The sequence below is a fragment of the Panthera leo genome, chromosome D4 (assembly GCF_018350215.1).
Source record: "Panthera leo isolate Ple1 chromosome D4, P.leo_Ple1_pat1.1, whole genome shotgun sequence".
Classification (NCBI taxonomy): Eukaryota; Metazoa; Chordata; class Mammalia; order Carnivora; family Felidae; genus Panthera; species Panthera leo.
Genome location: NC_056691.1, coordinates 91167404 through 91192731, shown reverse-complemented (window position 1 = coordinate 91192731; position 25328 = coordinate 91167404). Strand labels below are relative to the sequence as shown.

Genomic DNA, 25328 nt, shown 5'->3' with positions numbered 1-25328 from the left:
TCTCCCTGTCCGATGGCTCTGGCCCTCGCAGCCGGGCCCTGCCCGGTGCTCCACCAGGAGGTGTTCCGTGTCCCTGAGATCTGTGTCCCCGCGTCCCTGCATCTCTGGGTCTCTGTGCCCCCGGGTGAGCGAGGGGGCCGCTGGGGGCCTGATTTTCTCATCTCCAGAAGCCAGACGGGCCTCCGTGGTCCCTGCCCACCCCATTTGTCTGAACCTCTCCCGAGTTCTGGGCCCTGGGCTGCCCCTTTCGAGGGTGCTGATGGCTCCGGTCTTGGGGCACCTGCTGTGTCCTTGGGACTTGATTTTCAGGACCTCATGGAGGCTGCAAGGAGGCAGGCCCACTGAGCACATGGGGAAATTGAGCTCTCCCATGAGGGCTGATGTGGCCTTTGCTGGGCCTCTGGGTCAGGACCGTTCCCCAGGATCGGGAGTGCTGTTCCCTCAGGCCTCTTGACCGTCAGGTAGCATTTTCAGAAGACGCTGGGGCCCTCAGGCTGCGTCCTGGGGCCCGGATCTGTGCCCCGACTGGGCTGCCTAGGAGCTCTGTTACGGATCTTGGGCCCACAGGTGAATGACTGCTCTGTTCCGTGGGACTTGGGGGAGGACTGAAACTTCACTGTGTCCCTTCTGTCCCCTTGTACCCACTGAAGGCTCTCTGGGCAGCAGAGACCCCCCCGATCCTCATCCAGGGTTGTCCTTGGCTGGAGGTGGGGCAGGATAGGGGCTGTTGATGGGCCAGAAAGCCGTGGGTGGGGTCGGCAGCCAGAGGCACAGCCTGAGGACCCCTGTGGCCCGGTGCCCGCCTCCTCACCCCGCCAGGACCGAGCTGTCCAGGAACAAATTCCTGAGGGAACTGCGTGGTGGTCGCTGGGCTAGAATGGCCACACCGGGCCTCCGGGGCAGGGCGGGGCCTTGGTTGTCTCTGTGATCACCATTGCCCGCGCACACACTCACACGCGTGAAGTACGCGTGCACGGAGACGCATGTGCATACACGCACACACGAGCGCACACACATAAACACGGGCACGTGCACACACGCGTATGAACCCCCGTGTGCACGCATGCCTGCGCACACACAAACACACGCGTATGCACGCACAGGTGCGTACCCACAGATGCACACTTGCACACACCCGCCAACACGCGTTTATACGCACGCGTGCACATGCACACACACGCGCGCTCACTCAAATGCAGGCACACGTGCACACGCCGGGCCTTGCCGGCCTATCCTAACAAAGTCTCCACGAGCTTTTCCTTAGGGGGACCCAGGCCTGCTGGCTGGACTCGGTCTGCACGGCACCTGGGCTGTACCTGCTGGGTGCTGGCCTGTCCTGCCGTCCCACCGGGGTGGGCCTGAGGAGCAGAGGGCAGGCAGAGTTTCCTGTTGGAGCTGGTCCCTGTCGTGAGTCTGGAGGAGAGGCGGCCTTGCAACAGGTGGCAAGGGGAGGGGACTCCAGGTGGCAGGGACAGCCCAGGCAAAGGCCCGAGGCCAGTCCTCCAGGCCTGCGTGGCTGCAGCTGGGAGACATGGTGGCTTGTGAAAGGAGACGGCATGTCACGTGTCCCGGCGAGGGCCTGGGATGCAGGTAGATGTGTGGGGGCCCGGGGCCACGGGGCACCGTGGGCATGGTGATGTTTGCGGCCGGAATTAGGCGTCCAGCTCTGTGCAGAGGGTGGGCCGGAGGCAGGCCGGGGCTGGAAGGAGGAGGGGTCCCAGGTGGGCCTGGAACCTGACGTGGCGGGTGTGGGCTGCTGACCTTGCCCTGGCCGGGCCGCCCCGAGTAGCAGCCTCCTGAGGGTCAGGCCGGGCCTCTGGGCTGGCTGCGGGTCTCTCTGCCTTCCCCTGGTCACGGGGTTGGGAGAGTGGTTGTCTCCCTCCCCACCCCTGCTCCCCTCCTTCCGGGCCCTGGGGCCCTTGGCCTGTCCTTCAGGGGCAATGCCCTCCAGCCCGTGCTCCCTGCCCTACGTTAACTGAGATGTCCCAGGGCCTGGGTGCTAGTGGGGCTCTGGGAAAGAGAATGAGACACTAGGGTGGTCAAGAGGGCTCAAGCCCAGTCCCGGAAAAGGAGTCAGGCCCAGCATACCCGATCAAGTTGAGGGGATGGGGTGACCATGGCGGGCAGGGTGGCCGGGCCTCCTGGGGTCAGAGCAGGTACCCGAGGGCCGTGTTGGGACTGGCCTTGGGGCCGAGGAATGGGACACTGGGAGGCTTTTGTGGGGCTGGAGTCCCTGGGGCCTCAGTGTGAGGCATTACGTCCAGGTCCCCTCCTGAGATGTTCACAATTGGCCCTTGGCTCTGAGTTCCTGAGGACTCTACCTCTGCTAGCTGGGGCTGGGGGTGAAAAGGGGAACCCTTGGTCTGAGACCCTGCTCCTGGGGTGACTGAGGGCCTGGCCCTAGCCTCTCTGCACCTCCGTGGGCCCATCTGAGCAGCGGTGGTTTCCAGCCGTGCCTCGGTTTCCCTGAGGTGCTTGGGGCGCAGTGCTGGTGGCGATGGGCCTCAGGAGAGGGGAGACAAGAGAAGGGGAGCGCGCGTTGGGCCTGGGCCAGGCGGCGTGTAAATCCTGCAGCGCAGCGGATAAACCCGTGGAGTTCAAAGCCGGGCCCGGGTGCGGCCGCCCGGCTGTAATGAGGTTACTGATTCAACAGGCTTCCTGGTGCTGCGGCCCAGAACCGAGGGAGGCTGGGAAGCCCCGGGGAGGGATCTAAGTATCCCATAATTGACCAATTTAGCTTAAGTGTCCGCACCGGCCCCGGGCAGAGGTCAGGCGGTGACAGCCCAGGTGGCCCGAGTCGCTGCGCTCGCGGGCTCCCGATGGACGGCCGCCTCGTCCGAAGCTCTGGGGAGCAGGCGCGCGTCAGGCCTGGCTGGTGCCGTGCCCCCCGCCTGGACACCCCTCGCCCCCCGCGCTGTCTGTGGCGTCTGCCCTAAAGTCGCGTCCTCAGCCGTGGCCTTCTGGAGGCCCGCGTGTTGCCCCAGCCTGAGCCGGTTTGTGCACAGAGTGCAGTCGTGCTGGGTGCTCGGGCCCCGCCGTCGGACCCTCGGCCCTTGGCCCTGCCGTTCCCCCGTGCCCGTCGCGGGGCCATCGTGCTGCCTCGTGGGGACCCGGGAGGGTGAGCCGGCTCGGTGCGCTCGGGGGACTAGAGGCCGCCTGCTGGGGGCTCCTGACGTGCTGGCCGCCCACCCCGCCTTCCGTGGTCCCCGAGGCTTCCTGAGAGCAGGACCCTTTCAGGCGTGTGCAGTCACGCGGCCCCCGGCACGGGGGTCCAGGCAGCGCCCGGCTGATTCAGGACCAGGACGGAGAAGACCCCGCGACTGACTGTCGGCGGCAGCTGGATTCCCACGCTGTGCGGGCCGCACCCAGTGTCCTGGCGAGGGGCTGGGGGGTGGGTCCGGCCCCCACTCTCCAGTGAACCCAGGCCTTGTGCCCGCGGGACCCGCTTTGCTGGTTGTTGGCCCCTCAGAGGCGGGGCCGGGCACGGGCAGCGTTGGCCAGTGACCGTCGAGGTGACGGCGGTGGCCGCCGTGGGGGCCACGTCCTGAGCCGTGTTCCCGCTCAGCCGTGTCCGTGGACGGTCCCGTGCTTGGGGGCTGTTTCATCTGTATTCTGCGGTGGAGGTTTCAGGCTCGGGAAGGTTGGCCCCGAAGGCTAGCTCTGGGGTCTGAGGCGAGGCGGGTGTCCTTCCCTGGGACAGTTGGTGCCCACCTGGTACCCCCTGTGGCTTGGCTTTGTCCAGAACAACTTTGGGGTGCTCCCGGCGGAGGCTGTGGCTGCCGCTCTCGGGAGGGGCGCTGGGTGGGGGGCGTCCCTGGAGCCCCCTTGTCTCAGCCCGCTCGGGTGGGTGGCTGGTCGCCCACCCCTGCCTCCTCGGGGCCCAAGAGCCGCTTCCTGCAGAGGTGCGGCGCAGGGCTGGGGTGGGCGGTGCCGTGCTCCCCGAACCGGCTTGCTGCATGCCTGGGCAGGCGCCTTCTTCCTTCTTGGCCTCGGTTTCCCTGGGCTTCTCTGGCTGCCGGAGGCTTCTGCCCTTCCCTCCTGGCACCTTGGCCTTGTTCCCGTAAGCTCGTGGCCGTCTGATTGGGGCGTCACAGCTGTGGACCAGCTTCTCCGGAACTGGCTCTGTGCCCTCCCTGGGCCGAGGGGGATGGGCCCCGGGCTGGGGGTGGGCTGCCCGTGTGCTGGGAAGCATGGGCTCTGAGCTGGCTAGGGGTGGGGCTCTGGTTCTGAGCTGGGAGAGTTAGGGCCAAACACTTCGGGGTGAGCTGCTTGTAATGGGGAAATGGTGAGCCTTAGGAACGGCTGGGCATCGTAGGGGGCGGCGGGGCATGCTGTCACCACCCGAGGCCAAGCCAGGCTCTTCCTGGGCTCTGACCTCCCCTGCCTGGAACACTCCATGGCTCCCCATTGCCCCCAGCATGGAGGCCAGGCCTCTGCTCAGTGGCGCGTGGCTCTGTAGCCTCTCCGGCCTCAGGAAGCACCACTCCTTCTTCCTCGCCTTCTCGTGTTTGTAGCTTGCTGGCGAAGGCCGTCGTGTGTGAGGAGTGAGTGCCAGCTCTGAGGTGGGGGCTGTGTGGCCCCGGGTTGGCAGATTTGCCTGTCTGGCCTTCAGTTTCCTCACCTGTAAACCGCCTGGGGAGGCTTCACGGAAAAGGTATTATTGCAGTTGGGTTTTGAGGCACGAATAGGAGTTTGCTGGGTAGGCTTGGGAAGGGAGTCCAGGTAGAGAGAAGGGATGGACTCTCCCTGGGGATTTCTGGCTCCAGCCAAGGGTGTGGGGAGGGGATGCCCGTGTGGCCGGGCGTTCTCCCTGGAGAACTTCGGAAGGATCCGACTGTGTGGCCGGGCCCCTGCGGCTTGCCCCGTGATGGCTGGGTTTCAGGTCTGTCTGTGCTGGTGAGGAACCATGGGAGCATTGGTTTGGGGGGGAGGGGTTGGTCAGCTGGTCTGGGAATAATTAACCCCGTGAGGAGTCAAGGGTGGCGGTAGGCCTGGCTCTCACCTGCTGGACCCCATTCCGGCTGTAGGCAGCCCCTCGGAGCCGGTTGCCCGCTGGCCGCATGTCCCCTCTACCTCCAGGCCCTGACATGCCCCTGTCCGGAGCATGACCCGTGCTGGCCCACCGCGTGTTACGCCGGCGCAGAGCTCTGGTTCCCGGGGTGAGTGGCCGTTGCCGCGTCCCCCTCCGGGTGGAGGTGCCGGGGGTCCCTTCCCCACCCCGCCTGGCCGTCCCCGTATCCCTGGTCCATCCCCGCGGTGCCCCCTGCTGCTCGCCTGCCCCTTCCCCCGTGGCAGCTAGGTGTCATTTCCCAGGGGCCTCCTGCGTGAGCACTGCCTGGAGGAGAAAACCGATGGGGCCAGAGTCCACGGGAGGTGGCTCACCCCACCCCTGCTCCTGGACTTTCTGCCTAGGACCAAGGTCGGGAGGAGGGCTGGGAGGGGGGGACCACAGGCCTTGGGTGCGTGACCCCTGGGGCAGGGCAGTGCTGGCTTCGGCCTTCCTGGGCCCAAATGGGGGGTCAGCCGGGGGAGGGCGGCCGGGACCTCCCTCTTCCTTCTTCTGTCTCGGGGACACGGGGTCAGGGTACCAGCCCTCCTGACCTGCGGGGCCCGCCTGCCCCCAAGGCTGGGACCCCAGGGAGCCTTACCCCCGAGAGGCTGACCCCTCGAGACCGGGGGCCCCGGGGGACGGGTGGCCCGCCTGCCTGTCCCGTTCCGGCCACGTGGACTCTGACAGGGAGCACGTTACTTCCTCCCTCTTTATCTGGGTTTCCTCGTTTGTCAAATGGAAGGAAGGATGTCGGGGCCGGAGGTGGGAAGTGCGGCGGCTGGCGGCTGCTCCCGGCCGGGACCCTTGGCAGCCGTGCTGCCTGGGAGCGGCTCTGCGCCCCGCGGGCCCCCGGCCCGCGGAGCGCCCCTCCTCATCCGTGGGGTGGCTTCTGGTCCCGTTTGCGGCCGAAGCCACGGTGCCAGGCGCTGCCCGGCCTTGCGAAATGTTTGTTGATTGACTTAGTGCTTCCCGCAGGTGCCTCCCCTGCCCTCTGCCCTTCAGAGAGGTGGTGGGGGGAGCCTGCCCCTCACGAAGTTGGCTTTCACAATTGCTGCTGTGGCGCGAATCACTCTTTTTCCGGGGTCTGCCGGCTGTCGAGGGAGGGGGGTCCCGTTGTGTGTAGCCTGGGAGGGGGGCAGGGAGAGGCCGGACAGTGGGCCAGGCCCCTGCCCTGGAGGGTCCCCCGGGCGCCCTTGAGGGAGCCTGCGGCCATGTGCGTTCCTGCCCACGGGGCGAGCCCCCCGGTGGACCCCCGTAGATGCCGGCGGCTGCCCGCTGCCGGGGAGATCTTGGGTTTCCCGTGGGCCCAGGTGCACAGATGCATGTGGGGAAGGCCCCTCAGCCCCCCATGACCAGCCCTGTCGGGACCCGGTTCCTTCCTCTGCTGCTCAGCACGTCTTGTTGAAACTGGGTCGTTGGGGGGGGGGGGGGGGGGGGGGGGAGGGGATTAAGGCCCGGCCAAGAGGTCCGGAGCAAATCTCCCGCCCGCCTGCTGTTCTTGTCTGTTCGTCTGACTGGCTGTGTGTCCGTGGACATCTGGCCCTGCTGGGGAGGCAGAGTTGAGTGAGGCCCATCCCCCGATGGGGTCAGAGAACAGGGAGGGACCCAGTGCTGCCAGTCGACAGCGGGTCGCCTTGGGCCCGATGTTTAAAGCCTTTCGGGGCCTCGGTTTTCTTGTCTGCAAAGTGGGGCCGCTGGTGTGTCGGGGCAGGTCGCCTGGAGTGAGAGGGGAGCTGAGGTTGACTGGCCTGATGTGATCCCTGCTCTCCTTCTGGGGAAGGAGATGGTGTGAGTCTGGTAGGAAGAGGTACCGAGGGCAGGCGGGGCACAGAAGAAGTGTTACCAGCCTGCCCTGGCGTGTGGTGGGTTGGGCCCTGTCAGTTGGGTCGTGAGGGATGAATGGGAGTTTACCTGCGAGAAGTCGGTTTCTGTGTCTTCAGACGTGCACGCGAGCTTTGTTTTGTCAGGGGCCACCCCAGAGGGCAGCTCCCTGAATCCGCCTGTGTGGCTAGAGCGGAGCGGAGCAGGGATCAGAGGGCATGGGGGAGGCTCTGCGTCCTCTGCCTCCAGGCAGTTGGAGCCAGGGGAGGCTCCTGGGCCAGGGAGGGCGGCACTGGCCTGTGCTTCCTAGGAGGCTCTGCGGCTGTGTGAGGAGCGGGGCCGGAGCGCAGGCCGGGGGAGCCTAGCCAGGCGGCCGTGGTCTCGGGGCTCTTGGCCCGAGTGCCTGAAAGAATGATGTGCCTTTTACCAGACAAGGAGAGCGGTAGAGGGGGCAGGTCTGGGGGGCGGTCGGGTTGTTGGCCGGGGAGGTGTTCTGACCCCCGGGAGAGGTCAGGCAGTGGCCGTGTGGGCCCGCAGTGCGGGGGAGAGGCCCGGGCCGTGGTGGGCGGTGCCCCAGGGGTCGGCAAGCCCAGGCGGCGGGAGGGGGTATCCGGAGGGGCGGTCCTGAACCCAGCTGGGGTGGGAACCCCCGCCCCGGGCTGCGCCTGCAGGGAGAGGTGCTGTTTGAGCCGGGCCTTGGAGGCGGGACCCCCCCGGACCCCCCTCCCCTTTCCCTTTCATTTCTCGGCACCTGCTGGGGAGTTGTGCCCGTGGTACTCGTGGGTCTGTGGCCGCAGAGCTGCAGTGGCCTCTTCCTAGAGGCAGCCCCCCCGGCCCCACCCTGAGGAGGGGTGCGGAGACGTGCTGGGACTTCCCTCCGCGCCGGCGGGGCTCCCGTGCCTCGTCCCCTCTGCCCCCAGCCCAGGATCTCTGCTCTTTGATGGCCCGTTGGAAGAATGTGGCAGCTGTCGCGAGAGAGGTTGTTCCCCCCCCCCACCCCCCGCTGCAGCTGGGGTCACCGCCAGAGTGTGGCGCGTCCTGGGTCACCGGGCCGGACACCGGGTCCCCCTGCACCGCACCCGGCACGCTCCTCACCGGGCGCCTCTCTGGCGCGTGCCGGGAGGGCCAGCCCCAGGCACCTGAGACGCGGGAGAACTGTCCCGGGCCGCGGCCACCTGAGCCCAGGCAGCTGGGCAGTGCGGAGCACGCGCCTTGGCCTCGCGGCCTGGTTTGGGTCCCAGCTTAGTGTCCACACCCGCACGTAGGGTCACGCGAGCTCCAGGGTGCCTGAGGGTTATAGGAGACGGGGCGCTGCAGGCCCAGTGGGGAGCACAGCCTCTCCCGGTGACCCTCCTCGGGCTGGAGGGGTGGGCGGGTCTGCGGGCCTGGCCCTCCGCCCGGAACCCACCACCGCCAGGCGGGTGATTCCTGCCGACCACCTCTGGCTGCGTCTGGTGGAATTTAGAGAACAGGCCACGGCCGTCAGGAGTTAGGGCTGAGTCCTCCCAGCATGGGACCGCGGGCAGCGCTCGCTCCAGGTTGACCGGCCCCCAGCCCCGGCGGTATCCCTGGCCCCTCCCACCGGCCCCAGGGTCACAGGGCGAGGTCACGTCTCCTTACGCCTTCGCTGGCTGCAAGTCTTGGGAGAGGCGTGCCCTCCCGAGTGCCCTCCCTGCCCACAGCCCGTCCCTGAGACCTATCTGCTCATGGGCAGTTACTGCGTGTCCTGCACTGGGCCCGAGTGGGGGAGGGGCGGCCCCGGAGCCCACGCTGACCCTGGACGTGGCCGATAAGCCGCAGAGCTTCTTATCGGAGGGGCCGGCCAGTGTCCCTCACCCCCTTGGCCATCACTACGGTCCTGCCTGGAGGTCGGGCCCTGTGTCCCGTTCAGCCCGGTGGGAGAGGGGCAGGGGCCGGGCAGATCATGGCCTTGGGGTAGCGATCAGACCTCGTGGGGACCTGGGGGTGTCTCAGGGACCCCAGAGCGAGGAGATGGTCTGGCCTGGGCCTGGGCCTCCCTGCCCTGCTGACCTTCCGTCTCTGGGTGTCTGCCCCTCTCCCCCCCCCCCCCCCCCCCCCAGTTTCAGAGAACAAGGTGACTGCTGTCACCACTGCTGTCCCCCTGGCTGCCTGGACTCACGCTTGGTGCTTGGTGGCCCACACCAGCCAGCACCTGGGACCGCAAGCTGGGATCTGGGTCCCCAGCCCACGTGCCTGGGGTAGGTGGGCTGCTGGTGTCTCTGACCCCAGGCTTGGCCTCAGGACCCGGCGGTCACGGGGCCCAGGGTCTACCTCTCGTCCTCTGCTCCCAGCCATGGGGGCTCCTGCCCCACATTTTCCGGCAGGTGCCGAGGGTCTGTCGGCTGGAGGGTGCTGGGCAGAAAGGCCGGGATCGGGTGGAGGGCACGTTGCCCACCGCTCCGTCTTTCTTCCCCACCCCCACCCTTGGGGGCCCCCGTCCTTCCCAGACTCTCCTCAGGGACTCGGAGGCAGAGCCACACGGGGCAGGGGGACCCGGCAGGGTCACCCCTGTCTGGAGTCAGCGCGCTGCACGCGCGTGTGCGAGAACGTGTGAGTGCGTGAGCCCGTAGGAGTGTGCGTGCCTGAGTGTGCACGTGTGTGTGTGTCCCGTGTGCCCTCTGCCCCTACCTCCTGCTGGCCGGGCAGCACACGGGCTCGCCCCCGCCCTGTGGGCTGGCTCCCTCGGCAAGGGCTGACAGGTGTCTGCCGGGAGGCCGGGCAGGCGTGAGCCGGGTGGGGGCTGGCGGGCGGCTGAGCTGCGCAAAGACCTGGGGTTTACTCGTGGAGGCCAGAGGATGGAGAGGGTCGGAAGCAGAGGTGTGTTCTGGGAAGCTGGCAGACCGTCGCAGGGAGGGCGCTTTGGGGCCGGCTGACGCTGGGTGAGGCTGGCACGTCCCCGTTAGACTTCCCTGGCCAGCCCCCCCCCCCCCCCCCCCGGAGCCTACGTTAGTTCCCCCCCGGGAGGGGGCTGTGAGCGTCAGATCCAGTGGTGGCCCGCGAGGGCTCCTGGGAGTAACGGGGGCTGCTGGGGCCCGCCCGTGGCGCGTGCCCACTGCCGCGGGCCCAGGCTGTGGCAAGCATCGCTGGCCGGGGGCCGCCCTCAGAGCCCCTTTGAGCTCCCGCCTTGGCACCCTCGACCAGTCGGTGAGCACTGACCCAGCGGGTGCCTTACTGAATGGAGCCAGTAGGGGAGGGTCCTCACAGAGCTGAGGAGGGGGAGGGGGCCGCACGCATGAGCTGTGCCTCGGCCCAGGTGGACCCCCCTTGCCCTCTGGCTGGGTGTCTCAGCTCCAGGATCCGCTCACCGTCTTCCGGGCAGCTAGGTCTATACACCCTGGAGGGCGAGCCAGTCCTGCAGGTAGGGTCAGTCATGCTCACTTTAGTATGAACGAGCCTAGTGCCCATCCTGGATGGGCCCAGTAGGAAAGGATAGGAAGGCAGGTTTCCTCCGATTGTTCTGTGAGGACATTTAGGTCCGATTGCCCCGTCCGTGGTGAGCTGGCCAAGCCGGGAGCCAGGTTCAATGTCTTACTCTAGCCGGCGCTCTTATTTTCTGACTGCCCCCCTGGGGCGGTGGGGTGAGCGAGCCGATGGGGAACTGGCAGAGGGGAACACACCTGGGGGAGAACCTGGCGGAGAGGCATGTGGGGTACCAGGAACCTTGCATGTGGTGCCTTTCTCGGTACCCAGGAGGTGGGTTTGTACCCCACTGGTGACAAGGGGGGCTCGGCTCCTTGCCCAGGGCCACCCGGCTGGTTGGTGGCAGACCTGGGGTTTGAACGGGGTTCTCGGGATTCCTCTTTGAGGCACGCAGCTGGAGGCTGGGGGAGACATTCCTCGTCTGGGAGGGGCCCGGTGGCTGAGCCCGCCCGCCCACCCGCCCGGTGGGGCCGTAGATGCCTTGTTTCCTACACAAACAGCCGGGGCTGGCTGGAGCAATTTTATTTTTATTTCCTATTTTTACTTCCCCGTTGGCTCTTTTTAGCAGCTCTGGGTCAGATAGGCCCCCGCCCTCCAGGCTCCACCCGGCTTCCTGGCCCGGGCCTGGGGCCTCAGAGAAGATGAGTGTGTGTGGCTCCGGGTGGGGGGAGGGACTCGGGCCTTGGCTTGCACTCACTTGGCGATGGGGAGCTCGCTCCCTCTCCAGACAGTTCCATAGTGGCCCCTTTGCATCCTCTGAAACCAGCCACCGGCGGGGTTGCCGGGAGGGGGGGGGGGCGGGGGCGCCTTGGTGCGTGACTCAGTCACCTCACACCCCTGCCTGGTTCTCAGCTGGAGGTTGAGGCCGGCGGTGGCCGTGACAGAGGGGAAGGCAGGACCGGTATAGGTGTGTGTGCTGGGTGGGGTGGGCTGTGGACACGTGGGTGAATAAATATGCCATGTGCCTGCCTTGGACTGGACAGGGCGGGCCGAGGGCAGGGCTGGACTTGGCCTTGTTCAGACCGTGTCCACCAAGGGCCCTGGGCCAACCTGCTGAGAGACCGGCCATGCTGTGTGGCCAGTAAAGCCCCCCGCCCCAGGGTGGGGGTTGTTGGAGCATCGGAGGTGGGTGCTGCTGGCTAGGGGCCACGTGGAGACCTCAGGTTAGGGGGCGACTCCCCGGGGGCTCGTGGCCCAGCCTGGGGTGAGGGGCCTTGGGGACCGTACCTGCCTGTGTGAGCACAGCTGGGTGGTGTGCCGGCATTTGCTGGATTGGGGTCCTGAACTGTGAGACCAGGCCAGAGAAGGCACCCGACCCTCCGGGCTCCCAGGCTGAGTGGGGCTGGGGTGCGGGACCAGCCAAGCTGTAGCCCACCAGGTGCCTGGTGCGGCCGGTGCCAGAGCTGCTGCAGGTGAGGCCTGGGCTCAGAGAGGCTGGGCAGATTCTCAAGGCCACACAGCTCGGGGTGTGGGGTGGCCGTCCCCGCCCTCTCCTTGTCTCCTTCGTCAGACCAGGAAGCTGAGGCCTAGGAAGCCGGAATGCTGCTGCCACGGTCCCACAGGTGGCAGCTTGGGACCCCGCCCCGTGCTGCCCGTGCCGGGCCTTCGGTGGTGGTGGTGGGTGGGGGAGGGGCTTGAGGGAAGGCAGCGGGTTTACCCAGGACCTGCTGGGGGCCACGCACGAGGTGGAGGGCTGCAGCATCAGAATGGAAGGCCCGCGTGGCCCTGACGTCGGGGCGCTGCTTGCCCGGATGGGGACACGGGATACAGACGTTTCCCACGCGGACAGGCCCACCCTGCCGATGCTCGTGGTGCGAGCCGGGCCAGGTGGCCGGTGGCCGGCCGGAGAGCGGACGGGTGGGTCTGGACGGGGGCTTAGGGCTCCATGGTCGGGGGGGCTGCCGGGGTGACTGATGAAGGACACAGGCTTGGTGTGGGGCTGTCCGGGTCTGGCCCCGCCCCGGGGGTGCCTGCTTTGTCTCTGTTTCTCCATCACTGGCGGTAGCGACGGGTGCCGAGAGGCCGCGGGTCCCGAACTGCACCCTGCCGAGGTCCACTGGGACCCTCTGCCATCCTGAAGGGGCGGGGTGAGCTCCAGGTAGGGCCTGCGGCCCGTTTTCTGCAGGGCACAGGTGTGGTCTCCCGGGCTGACGTGGGAGCCCCAGCGGCGCTCAGGCCTGCCGCGTGGGTCTGGGGGCTTCTGGCCCCAGGAGGCAGTGGACGGACCTGCCCGGCCTCCCTCCTGGCCCTTCCTGTCCTGGCTGGCTCGGGAGAGTCCTCGGCCGAAATCCCACCGTGTGGGTGATGTGGGTGGCTCTCGGGTGCACGTGTGGGTGCCGGGACCGTTGGTGATCCCTTCGGTTAGTGGCCGGGAGACCGAATCCCGCAGCTGCGGCGGGTGAGGGGTGCTCCCTCCCTGGAGGGGCCCAGAGATGACAGGATTTATCCCCGCCCTGCCCTTGGGAGGTGGCGTATGTGGGCAGGGGACATCTGGGCGGTGGGTCTACAGGGTGGGGGGCTCCTGGGGCCTGGGAAGCCCTGTGTGGGTCGGGTGGCCCTGGGGAGCTGGGGCAGCTGCAGTCACACCTTAGCTGTGTGGCCTGGGCCACTATCGCCCTCTCGGGGCCTGGACTTTGTTAAAACCTGTGAGGTGGGGCAGTGACACTGGCCACTGGGGAGGGCCTGAGTAGGGACAGACCTTCAGTTCTTGCCTGGGAGCAGGGAGGATTGGTGGCAGGGGGCCCCTCTGAACCTCGGTGTCCTCGTCTGCGGGGTGGGGAGAGGAGTTTCTCGCTCTGGGGCCCGGGCCTGGGAGGGATTGCCCGTCAGTGCCCGGTGGCACCAGGAAGGTGGGGGGCACTCGGTGTCGGGCTGGGCCAGAGTTCTCCCCTAGGAGGGGGCGGTTTCAGGGGCAGCTGGCTCCAGAACCATCCCGGGCACCAGGGATCTCCGGGGGCGGGAAGCGAGACCCGTTGCCTCGTGTGACCTTGGCATGGACTTGGGGGGTCCGTCCCCCGTGTAGTCCCCGCAGGTCTCTCCCTGTGCAGCGTCCCGGCCCCCGGCTTCAGGGAGCGAGCACCGAGCCCTGCAGGGGAGTGATTCTGGGTTGGGCTCCCCTTCTTCCGGCAAAGCAAAGAGGATCTTTCGTAACTGTGGGAAAGAGCATTTCTCCCCGAAGGCGGGCGGGGGTGGGGGCTTGGTCAGCAGATGTGACGTCCCCCGCCCTCCTGCCCTCCTGCCCTCCTGCCCTCCTTCCAGCAGTGCCCTCCCGCCCTTTGCCCGTCCTCACGGCCCCACCGGGGCGGCCCGGGTCCCCCTTGGCCGGGACCTGGCGGTCTCCCGGGGGTCCCCGCTGGCAGAGCGAGCCTCTCTCTGGCCGCTCCCACCTCTGAGCCTTTGAGCAGGCCCTTCCCTCTGCTGGGCGTGCCTGCCCGGCCCCGGCTCTTCCAGCCCTGCACCCCGATTCCAGTGAGCCTCCTCCCCCCTTGCAGCTGGTCCCCGGACCTGAGCTGCGTGTCCCTGCCCTGTGAGGGTCCCTGCCACCGCACCTCTGCTCCGCGCCCCGGGAGGGGATCGGGCCACACGCGGACAAGTCTGCCTTGCTCACCCCGCGCCTCAGTTTCCCCAGCCCCAGGTGTTCCCTTCCGGCGCTGAGGAGCCAGGACGGTGTGGCTTATGGTCCTCGGGGTGGGGGGTGGCCGCTGTGGTGGCAGGGGGCCCGGAGCTGGCTCGCTCAGCTGGGATCTGGCTAGCGTGCTGTGGGTGCTTGGCAGGGCCTGGGGCCAGCGGACTTGGCTTCCTGCCCACACTGCTGGAAGGGTCTGTGATTCGGGTCCCACCCCTGTGCTCCTGACTCAGCAGCCGCAGGGTAGGGGAAACCGGAGGTTTCTCCACAAAAACCCCAACCCTGGGCATCCGCCACAGGGCCCAGATTGCTCTCTCCAAGGTGGGAAGTGGGGTTGCTTCCTGCCCCTGGGTTCCCAGCAGAAGATGGGGGCTGGGGCTGGAGCCAGGGTGTCCCCCCGACCCCGACCCCCGACTGCCCTTCCCCTGCGTACCACCCTCTGTGGCTCCCCAGTGCTCACAGGAGGAAGTTCTCACTGCCTCCCGGCCTGGCTCTCCTTCTGCCCGCCCTGCCCCTCCTGCCGCCACCTGGGATACCCCTCGGTCTTCAGGAGCAAGGCTTGCTTCTGCCTCTGGGCCCCACGCCTCCTCACCTGCAAGCTTCCTGCTCTGTCCGGTGCGCACGTACGCGGCCTCCTCGGGGGGCCCTCCCGGGCTGGGTCTCCTCTGGCCCTCAGCAGCAGTGATGGCGAACCATCACCCCGGTGGTAGTGGCAGGGTGGGGCTCGGAGCCCCCTCGGCGTCCGTGCTGGACCCCATGGTCAGACGTACGTGTGGAAGGGAGCGTTGAAGCCCTCTAGCGGGGCCAGCCTCCTGGGGCCTGGGGCTGCCCAGCAGGGCATTCGGGCTGGTGGTCACAGGACCTTTGCTCGAGCTCCTTGGAGAGGGTGCCTCCGGCCCCCTGAGGCTCCGTCTGCCCCAGTCCAGTGTGTGTGGTGGCTCCTCTGTCTGGACCACCGACGGAGGGTCTGCGGAGGGGAGGGACGTGGATGCGCCCCAGGGGTCGTCCGTGAGTACTCGGTAGGGGGCGGTTTGGGGCAAGGGCCTCACTTTCCACACTGTCAGGTGGGGAGACCAGCCCCCGTCGGGGTGTCTTGGGGCCCATGTCCGCACTGCCTGGGGCTGCACCTGCTCCTGGGGGTGGAGGTGCTGGGGAGGAGGTTGAGGGTTTGGGCTCAATGCAGAGACGGGGTTTCGTGGCCCCGTGGCCACCAGCGGTGGGCGCACCTCGTGACCACCCTGGGACCAGCGTGGGGGTGGCCGTGCCGGGTGTGGAGCCTGGGTTTGAAGAGCTGCATTCGGGGTCTGGGTGGCCCCCCGCAAGCAGGGTCTGGTGGGTACGTGCCATTGTCACTCTGACCTCGCGTTCTGGGCCTGGCCGCGCCTGCCGGGTCTTGATTCCGTGCCTGATGGCCGCTTGAGTGCCCCCCCCCAACCCCCACGGTGCCAGCTGCCTGCTTGATCCCTTAAGGTATTCGCAAAACATGAGCTAAAACAGGTTCTTCCCCGGGGTGGGGGGTTGGCCTGCGCAAGGAGGGAGGGAACGACTGAAGCTGAAATGAATTGCGCTGCATGGTTTTCCTCCCCCCGCCCCCCCACTCACCGTCAGTGCGCGATGCGTGACGAGGGAGAGTGAAACGTAATTAGAGTCTCGACTCACTCGCTTCATTCATGACTAAATCTGGGTCAGCTCCCGGCACAGATAAGCACGAGCGGGCGCCGCACGGCGGGACAGCGGCAGGGCGACCGCACCCGCTTGGCGTGCTGTGCCCAGGTGCCCCCTCCTACAGGAAGCCCTCCTCGATAACCCCCACTTGGGAGGCTCTTCCCCACCCCGGAGGCCCAGTGTCTTCTGCCTCTGGTGGTGTCTTTTCCCCGCCTTCCCCGTAGGGACCAAGTTGGGGGCAGGCAGCAGCTCTGGGGGGGCACGTGGGGGTGTGATGTGCTGTCAGGGACCCCCTGCTTGCATTGCACACTTGTCCCCAACCGCTTGGCCCTGATCGTGCCGTGCGTTTTAGATCTCTCCCACGCTGGCATGGTCCTTAGGTTGGAGTCCCAGCTCTGGCCCTGGCACTCGTCCCTGCTGGGGGGTGGACCAGCTGTACTGACCTGCTCTCTGTTGCTAGAATGTTCCCAGCCCTCTCCTTGCTCATGGCCTTTGCACGTGCTGCGCCTTCCCCGAATGCCCTTCCTCGTATCGCCCTGTGGCCCATTTCCTTCCTTCTGGTCTCACTTGGGTGTCGCCCCCCCCCCACAGACCCCTTCACTGCCGTGGCCTCACCCCCACCGTGAACCTCAGCCACCTCAGCCTCTGAGGGTTTGTTGATGGGGCTGCCGTCTGTCCCCCTGACTGGCGGGTGTGCTCTGGGACTGTGGCCGCCCCAGGGACCGTATCCTGGCCTGTATCCTGGCATCCACACGTCTTCACGGTGGGTGCAGCGAGAACGCGGCTGAGCCCCCACTTCTGGGGTCTGCGACTGCCCCTGCCCTCTGCCTCCTCCCGCTCGTAACCTTGCCGAGACCGTGGGGTGCCCTTTGGGAGGGGTGAAGGGAAGGTGCTGCCTCTGGCAGACGGCCCACGCAGCATTGCTGGGCTCTGCATAGTGAGCGCTCTCGGGGGCCTCGGGGGTTCGGGAGGCCGAGCTGGGCAGTGTCTGGATAGATGAGAGACGCCGGGGCCTGGCCGGGACCCCTCCACCCACGTCCTGATTCTTAGTTTGTAGAAGGGGGAAACTGAGGCCTGAAGGGGAGGTGTTTGGCCTGGATTGAGGCCTCGGGGGAGGGTTTGAGAGGAGCCGCCTCCCGGCTGCACGTCCTGGGCTGGACCTGGGCTGTGGGGGAGGGCCCCTGGCCATCACTGAGGTCACGGGGAGGGCCCCAGGAGGTCACCGTGGAGGCGATAGGCAGGCAGAGGTGAGGTGGGAGCCTAGGAATCACTCTTGGACGGATGGCACGGGCAGCTGGGTGCAGAGCCTGGTGGAGAAGGGGTTAAAGATTGAGCGAAGTCATCGTATGTCTAATTTTCCGTCGTGATTTAATAAAAATGTAAATCGTGGGGCGGAGGACGACCCACCTCACCGTGGTGTTGACCAAGATTAATTGTGGGCTCCTGGTGGTCAGCCTGCCTTTGTCTCCACGCCCCTGAGCCTGGTGCTTCTGCCGGCCCTGGGGGCCAGAGAGCGAGGGGCAGGTACCACGCCCTCCGCCCGGACGGTCGGGGAGCCGGAGCGCCAGGGGCCGCCGCGGGAGCGTTGGGGCATCTGCTGAGGAGGAAGGCCCCAGAAGGAGGCTCTCCGCTGACTCCTGCACCCCCGTCTCCAGAGGAGCTCAGGGGCTAGGCCAAGACGGCCCCGGGGCCTGCGGTGACTATGGTCAAGCCCCGGGTGTGTGGGGGTGATGTTCGCGGTGGGGTTGCAGCAGGGGAAGAGGTGGCAGGCAGAGGCGTGGAGGAAGAGCATTCCGGGCTGAGAGGCAGCACGTGCAAAGGCCCTGACATGGGAGCGAGCCCGGCCTGCGAGGGTCAGCGTGCAGGCGGATGCCGGGTCCCCCCACGAGGCGGGGGCAGGGGCTGGGGCCGGCGGGAGACGAAGCCGGCTGGGGTACAGGTGGGGCTGCTGGGCCTGTCCCGAGAGCCATGCAAAGTCCTCATGGGGCTCAGCGGGGAGCGGGACTCTGCGGGAGTCTGGGGGATCCTGGCCTGGGTGAGAGGCTGCGAGGAGGTGGCGGGGGGTGGCTCGTGAACCTGGGCTGTCATTAGAGCCACGATCGACAGGCCAGGGCGGGGTTCCGGGGGCTTGAGCTGCCCGAGACGTTTGGGTCCGGGTGGGGGTGCTGTTTGTGGGGTGTGGCGAGGGCGGGGTCCGGCGTTCTGGGTGGGCCTTGGGGACGGCAGGGCCTCACGGGGCCACGTGGAGGCTGGAGCAGCAGCCGTCGCCGCCCGGGCTTGGGACTCCGGGGTCTGCGGTCAGAGCGCGGAATGTTCTAGGGGCGGCGTTCTGTCCGCTGACTCCGGAGAGTGGCAGCGGCCTTTGCTGGCGTGGCGGCGCGGTGTCCGTGGAGGGATGGGTGCGGGGAGGGTGGCCGCAGTTTGGGGTGGGTCGTGGCCGGGGGAACCACACGCACCGTGGAGCTCGGTTTAGCGGAGGTCGGCGGCTGTGGGGACTCTTCCTCAGACAGTCACCTCCCCTCCTGAGAGAGGTCGCTCCCGCGCGTCAGACCCGCGCCTGGTCCGGGGGTCCCGGGGCTCTGGTGTGTCTGGCCCTTGGCTGTCAGGCAGCGGAAGCTCGCTGGGGCACCTCCCGGGGATGAGGGGCACCGAGGGGCGCAGCCGGGCCCCGGCGAGGGCGGGCTTCTCCCCCGACACCGGCTCTGCCTGGCTGAGCGTGGGCCGTGCCGTCTCACCACGGAGAGAGGCTCCGGGGGCCAGGGGCGCAGGCACGTCGGAGACCCGGTCGTGCCCCAGGTGGGTCGTGCCTGGTGACAGTCCGCGGGCTTTGTGCCTCGTCACCTGTGCGTTGTTGGTGGTTCCGATCAGGGGAGCTCTGGGCAGGGAGCACCTCGGCCTGGGTGATGGGCTTGGCCAGGTTTGGTGGGAGCGGAGAGAGGGCACCCGTGGGCGGGGAAGTGGGGCCTGGATCAGGCCTGTGGGGGGCTCTGGAGGCGGGGGCCGGTGTCTGGGAGGGAGCGAAGGAAGGCGGGCTGCTCGGGTGGGCTGTGTGTCGGTGGGCCTCGGCTGGGGGGCTGGGGCGTGCCCCGGGGACGGGGGGGGGGGGGGGGGGGGCGGTGCCCTCATGAGCTGTGCCTCTGAGGTTCCGTGGGACTGAGGGAGTCGTGCCTCTGGGTGCGAAGTGCCTGCATCTGAGAGGCGGTGGTGACCACGGCGGTGGGGCTGGGGGCGGGGGTCCCTCAGCCCCTGAAGCTCTTCATGAGCAGAGGGCATGCGGGGACCGGCGCCAGCGTCTGGCTGGGCGTGCGTGGGGCAGGCCGGCAAGATCGGGAGGGCGCGGATCCCTCCGGCCAGCCATCTGGTCTCGCGACGTTGGGGGTCCGTAGCCCCACCTGGGGCTGCCTGCGCCCTGGGGCCTGGGTGCGTATTTGGCCACTGGACACCCCGAGCCGCGGCTGTGTGTGCACGGATCCGAGCCCGCGGGTGCCGCCCGCTGCGGAAGGCTGCCCAGAGGCGGGCCGGCGGTCGTCTGTGGCAGAGTCCCGACCCCAGCAGTCCCCTGTCCTCCTGGCCTGGCCTGCCTGGAGGTCCCTGGCACGGCTGGGCCCCTGCCCCGCACCCCGGAGCCCTGACTCACGCCTCTGTCCGGAGCACGCGCGGGCCCGGGGTCCACGGGCGTGGGGAAAAGCGGGCCCAGCAGATGGCCGGCCGGGCTCCTCTGCCCGAAGGTACCAGGAGGCGTCACGCCCACCGCGCGCTTTGATTGAACGACCCGTCCGGGGTGACTGGGCAGCTGGTCAGCGTCAGGCTCGCGTGGCAGGAGGCGTGGAAGCCGCCCGGCGCCTGGCAGGGAGGGAGTGAGGCCTGTGAGGGAGGGGTGGGCGTCAGAGACCCCGGGCCCGGGCCCTGGCCCCCACTGACCAGCTGGGACTCGGGGGGCCCTTTGCCCCTCGGAGTCTCAGTTTCCCCATCTGCAAGGGAGGGCGTCTCGACAGGCGGTGCGGAACCGTGTGGACAGTGTGTCGGCGGCTGGAGGGGCTCGTGCTCCTCCTTGGAGGCCCGTGGTTTCTGTCCGGTGAGGACCTGGTGACGGCCCGGGAAGGGTTGCGCGGGGCCGGCGGCTGTGTCCCCCGGGCCCGGCTCCGGGTGCCTGTGCGGAAGTGGGGGGCGCTTGCCGCGTGGGGAGCCCTGCTCTCCGGGCGGCCTGGGCTGCAGCATGGCTCTGCTCCACCTGTCCTTCCGCCACCGCTGCCGCTGCTCCCCCTCCTCTCCGTCCTCCCCCCTCCCCCTCCTCTCCGTCCCCCCCCCCCTCGTCTCTGTCCTCCCCCTCCGCCCCCTTCTCCCCCGCTCCCTCCTCCCCTCCCCTCCCGCTCTTCCCCGTCCTCCTCCCCCTCCTCCCATCCTCTCCCTCCTCCCCTCCCTCTTCCCCTCCCCCTCCCCCCTCCTCCCCTTCCTCCTCCCTCTCCTCTCCCTCCCCCTCCTCTCCGTCCTCCCCCTTCCTCCTCCTCTCCGTCCTCCCCCCTCCCCCTCGTCTCTGTTCTCCCCCTCCGTCCCCTTCTCCCCCGCTCCCTCCTCCCCTCCCCTCCTGCTCTTCCCCGTCCTCGTCCCCCTCCTCCCATCCTCTCCCCCTCCCCCTCCCCCCTTCCTCCTCCCTCTCCTCTCCCTCCCCCTCCTCTCCATCCTCCCCCCTCCCCCTCGTCTCTGTCCTCCCCCTCCTCCCCTCCCCTCCTGCTCTTCCCCTTCCACTTCCCCCTCCTCCCATCCTCTCCCTCCTCCCCTCCCTCTTCTCCTCCCCCTCCCCTCCCCCCTCCTCCCCTTCCTCCTCCCTCTCCTCCCCCTCCCCCTCCTCTCCTTCCAGGCGGGAGTCTCCTGGCCACACTAGGGGCTGCTCATCTGAGATGTTTTTGTTCTCTGCTGAGAGGTGGAGGTGGGAGGGAGGGAGGCCGGGTGTCCTTGCCCTGCTACCAGTGCACGTGGGGACACGTTCCGGGGAGCTGAGGGTCCCACTGCCGGTTGAAGCACCGTCCCCTGTGGGCCGTGTGGTGGCTCCGTGAGGGGACAGGGCCCGCACTTGACAGCTTGGCCATGCTTCTGCTCCTCGGCAAGGCTGGGCAGGCGCCCAGGGACGGCGGGCAGGGCCTCTCTTCTCCTGCCTCAGTGTCCCCTCCCATAAAACAGGGACAGCGCACTCAACCTTGAGGCGTAACTGACCGATCGTGAGGGAGTGTTGGCATTAGGGGCCAGGCCCTGTGACGCTTTGCTTCGGAAACTGCGGTGCTAGGAATGGGGCTGGTCCTTCCGGAGGGTCGGGCTGGCGTCGGAGGTCCAGCCGTGGCAGGACTGTGGCCAGGGAGGTCTTGCTGGAGGCTCCCCGCGGGGACTCACCCACTAGAGGCCCCCGACCACTGGCACGGCTCGCGAGGCACCCAGAGCCGGGACACGGGAAAGGCAGCACCCACGACCCAGGTGACGGGCGGGATGCTGGCTGTGGGGCCAGCGGGCATCTAGCCTCTGCCCCCTGGGCTCTGCTCCCCCAGGCCGCCCTGACCTCATCCCCCCGAACTTGGTGTCCTCCTGGCTGGGGGAGCCCCTGGAGAGGGCAGGGAACCGACACCTCGGGAAATGCGATCCCCTCCCTGGCCTGTGAATATTTCATCAACGGATTAAAAATTGAAGCAGGGCTGCTCCCGGAGGGCGGAGGAGGGGCGCCGCCTCTGTGTCCGGCCCGTTGGAGCATCTTTCTCGGTGACGGAGCCATGTCTCTTAGAACGTGACGTCGCTGTTGAAAATGCCGTTGCGCGGCCTTCTTTAATTAAGACGTAAGAACCAATCTGCTGCCGTGAATGAATCCTTGACCGTCCGAGCGAGAGGCGACGGTGCACAGGAGGGCTGTCAGAGCGGGCGTGCGGGGGGGCCTGCGAGTCTTCGGTGGAGGCCACGCAGAGGCTGTGGCGGGGCCTGGGCGCGTGCTGGCACGCGTTGGTGGGGTCGTTCTGGTCTGTGCATATACGTAGGGTTGGGTGGGAGAGTCCGGTCTCTGTGTGTGCGCACGTCTGTGCGTGTGCACGTGTGGGGCTGGAGAGGGCCTGGGTGGCTGAGGTCTGGCTTCCCGCCAGTCGGGAGACCTGTCGTGCCTGCGTGGCCTGGCGCCCGGAGAGCCGGAGCCCTGGCAGCCCTCCAGGGGGGCGTGAGGTCACACGGGCAGCTTGGGGACGGTGAGGGTCCCAGGAGTGATGTGGGAAGGGTAGGCAGGGCTCGGGTGCAGCAGGGGGACGGTGTTCTGGGCCCTGGGGCCGAGGGAGAGAAGGCCTCTTTCCGGGGCTGCCCAGGTGGATTGACGGGTGCCTGGCAAGGCCAGAGGGGCTGGCCGGCTGACACGCGGCCTCCAGGCCTCGGGAGCTTGTGCTTGAATGGGAAGTGCCACCGCTCCAGGAGAGCACGTCAGGGTTCCTGGCGGGTGCGCCGGGTCAGGAGGACACGGAGGTGGGGGCATCCAGCCAGGTGGCTGCTTGCCGGGGGCGTCCGAAAGACGGCATCAGGGCCCCTGGGTGCATCTCAGGCACCAGGGCGGGTGCAGGGGCCCCGCTCCAGGCCCCCCGGTGGGCGCGCCGGGCTTGGCCGGGCTGCCCTGCCCCTCCCCGCCTCCCTCCTGCCCAGCGGCGGGCAGAAGTGGCCCCTCGCCAGGCAGCAGACTGCACAAGGCAGACTGTCTGGACCACCCAGCCTCCAGCCGTTCTCCTGCTGGGCCTCTCTTGTTTCCCTTGGGCCGGTTGGAGCCGATCCCGGCTGCTGACGGGCGGGGCATCGGTTTCCCGGTGCAGGTGCCGAGGGGTTGGGGGGGGGGGGGGCGGTGCCCGCCTGGGGTGCGGCTCTGCGTTCAGTTCTTAATGTCCACGTGTGTGTCCTGCGGGGGCGCAGAGAGGGTCCTGCTTGCTGTTTGCACAGTCAGCTGGGAGAGCAAGGGGGCCCCACTCCCTTTGGGGACGTTGAGGCCTCGGTTGGCCTCTCTGGCGGGTAGGGGGAGGTGGGGGCCGAGTCACCCGAAGCGGGGCTGGTGCACATTTGCTCTTTCTCCCGACCGTACCCGTACCTGCAGCAGGGAGCCCGCGGTCCCGCCTTCTCCTTGCCTTTGTTTTCTTTCCCTGGGGACTCAGCCCCTCTTCCTGTCGTGGGCGTCACCGGGCATTTTACACCTGGCGGGTCCTGCGGTTTTGGTCGCCGAGCGCGGGGGTTCGGGCCGTGTGGCGCAGGCTGGGCAGGGCAGGCCCAGAGGGGGCTCTGGGGGCCGGGGTGCCCCTGAGCTGGCTCGGCGGGGAAGGGGTGCTGGAGGTGTGCTCCCGAACGTCCCCGGGAGGCCGAGATGCTGGCGGCCTGGGCTGTGGGGTCCCGGGGAGCCCGGGTGGCCTGGGCTGTAGGCGTGCACCTGTGCACGTGCGTGCCTACGTCTGTCCACGTGCACGTGTGCTCACGCTTGTACGCGTTGGGCCGGTCTCCCTTCTCGCGGCCTGGCGTTCCTTGCTTTAAGCAGACCTTCACCTGCTTTCAAGAGCTCTGGCTTTACCCAGAGGTGTCCTGTCGCCTTCTTGGAACCTGTGTGTCCCCAGCACGCTCCGGGCCTCCTGGAGGTGGCGCCTGGGCACGCCCCTCCTTCTCCAGGTCAGCAGGTGGTCCGCCCCTCCTGGTCTGTCTCTGGGCAGGGGGCTCGAGGGGCCCTCTGTGTGGTGATGCCAGGCCTCGGGAAGGGAAGGGGTGCCTTCGGAACGGGATCCGTTCACAGGGCTGGGTGGACCTTTTTGGTAAGTCAAGCTCCCCGGGATTCCTGACCTCTGTTGGGCCGGGGGACGTTGGCCAGACTCGGGGACGGCTCCGCACACATCCACGGTCCTTGCCGGTCGGGGGAAAGTGTTCCGAAGGTGCTGGTTTGGATAAGGTCGGGGTGAGGGGGAGGTGCCGCCTCCGAGAGCAGTGGCCCCCAGGCCTCTGGAGAAAGAGAGCCAGGACTAGACCGTGACCTCTTGCCTCCATAACATGTCTGCCCCCACGCCTCTACCTGGGAAGACAGTAGGCGCGTGCGGCCGGCACCCTTGCTCCGGTGGGCTGAATAAACGGGGCTCAGCAGCGAGGAGTCTGGGTCTGGGCCCTGGCAGGAGGGTGTGCCGTGCCGGGTTGGCGGCGTGTGCCCGGGAGGACGGCACAGGAAGAGGCACGTGCCCTGCGGGGCTGGCCGGGGTCCTCGGCCCCCCGCTGCTCCTGCAGCCGGGCTCCTCCACCGAGAGCTGAGCCGGGGGGCTGTGTCCGTCGTCCTGTCTCGTGCAGAATCGTCGGCTGCTCACTGCCTCAGGTTCCACGTCCTCTGTCCTCGAGCAGCCCGGCGGAGGAGGCCTTCCAGAGGAGGTGCCGGGGTGAACGGATCTCCTGCCCTAACTGCAGCCTCGCGTGGGCCAGCCCGTGGCGCTCACCGTGGCTGCCCTTCGGGGCCACGGGTGGAGTTTGCAAAGCACCCTGTGCCCGGGCCACACCCCACACCTACTAGACCGGCAGCCCCGGGGATGTGCCTGGGCGCTGGGGCTTCTCGGCGACTCCCTGACGGGTCCTAACGTGCCATCAGGCCGAGACCCACCGGCTCAGGGCATCCGGGTCGCGTTCCTGGGCGCCCTCTGCACGGCTCCGCGTGAGCGCCGGGCATCCGTGAGATTCCAGTCTTCAGGAGCTCTGTTGTCGCCGTGAGCCTCAGATCTGGGTCAGACCGCCCTCCCGGGCCCCGGGCCCTCCGTGTTCCTCAGGCGATGATTATCCCAGCCCTCAATCTGTGGCTTCTGTCTGTGGATCTGTGCACTCTGTCCTTGCAGGGGCCACAGGAAGTGTCACTGGGGAGTTTGGGAGCCTGCCCCAGAGTTCTGGCGTGTTTGGACCAGAGTGACCCCCAGAGAGACTGGCGTCCCTGCTCTCAGGAAGCTGCATGTGTGGGGTCTCCGTCGTAGAAAGGCCCAGGACGCAGAATTCCGTGAAGAACGCATATCCCTCTCTCGTCTGCCCATGTTGGCCTTTGGGGTCCAGGGTGGGGCTGGGCTGGGCATCCCTGAGCCCTCCTCTATGTCGGGCTCCCCTCTGCCTGCACAGTGCTTGGGCACCACCCCCGGGTGAGAGGGGCAGCGGCTTTGCTGGGGAGGCCCCCGCTGCCCGTGTCTCTGTCTCTTTCCCCGCCCCGGGTCCGTCCTCATCTGGCAGAAGCGCGGTCCCCTGGCCCTGGGATCTGTGCCGCGGGTTCCCCGGGTCAGCGCGAGCAGTGCTGGGTGGGACATGCGGCTTGTCCAGCTTGGAGGGGGCAGGGAGCCCTTGTCCGGCGGGCCCCGGCCTGTCAGCGAAAACCAGCCCGAGCCTCGCTGTGGGTCTGGGAGGTGTTGGAAAGCACCCTCACCCCCGTGCCTTCCTGGCCTCCGCGTCCTGGTCTTGCCCTCTGGAGGGCTGGGTTGGCGAACGATGCTCGAGTGCTCACGGCTCAGCCCGGCCCAGGGGTCGCTGTTGGTCAGTGTGGGTCACTCTCTCCTCCCCGGGGCTGCACGTCCTGGCTGGCGCAGGGAGGGAGAGGCCCAGGCCCGGAACAAGGGGCTTGGTGAAGCAGCTGTCCGCAGGGAGGTTTCAGAGTGCCCTCTGTGGCCAGGGCCGGATGAGGGCTGTTGGGGGTGGGGGGACGCACCCAGCTTCTATTTCCATGCACGGCAGCCT

The 25328-nt window shown here is 68.0% G+C and overlaps 1 protein-coding gene across 3 annotated transcripts in view; it reads left to right on the top strand.

The window, feature by feature from the left end:
- Positions 1-25328, top strand: part of RXRA (retinoid X receptor alpha) — a 94502-nt gene that overhangs the window by 4747 nt on the left and 64427 nt on the right. The window contains exon 1 of one of the 3 annotated variants that reach the window (XM_042913549.1): positions 11198-11219. The exons of 1 other annotated variant lie outside the window; for it this stretch is intronic. The gene's annotated coding sequence lies outside the window, so the exon portion shown is untranslated. Of the gene's footprint in view, positions 1-11197; positions 11220-11271; positions 11438-25328 lie in introns of those variants that run through there. One more of the 3 variants, XM_042913550.1, reaches the window with a different exon arrangement.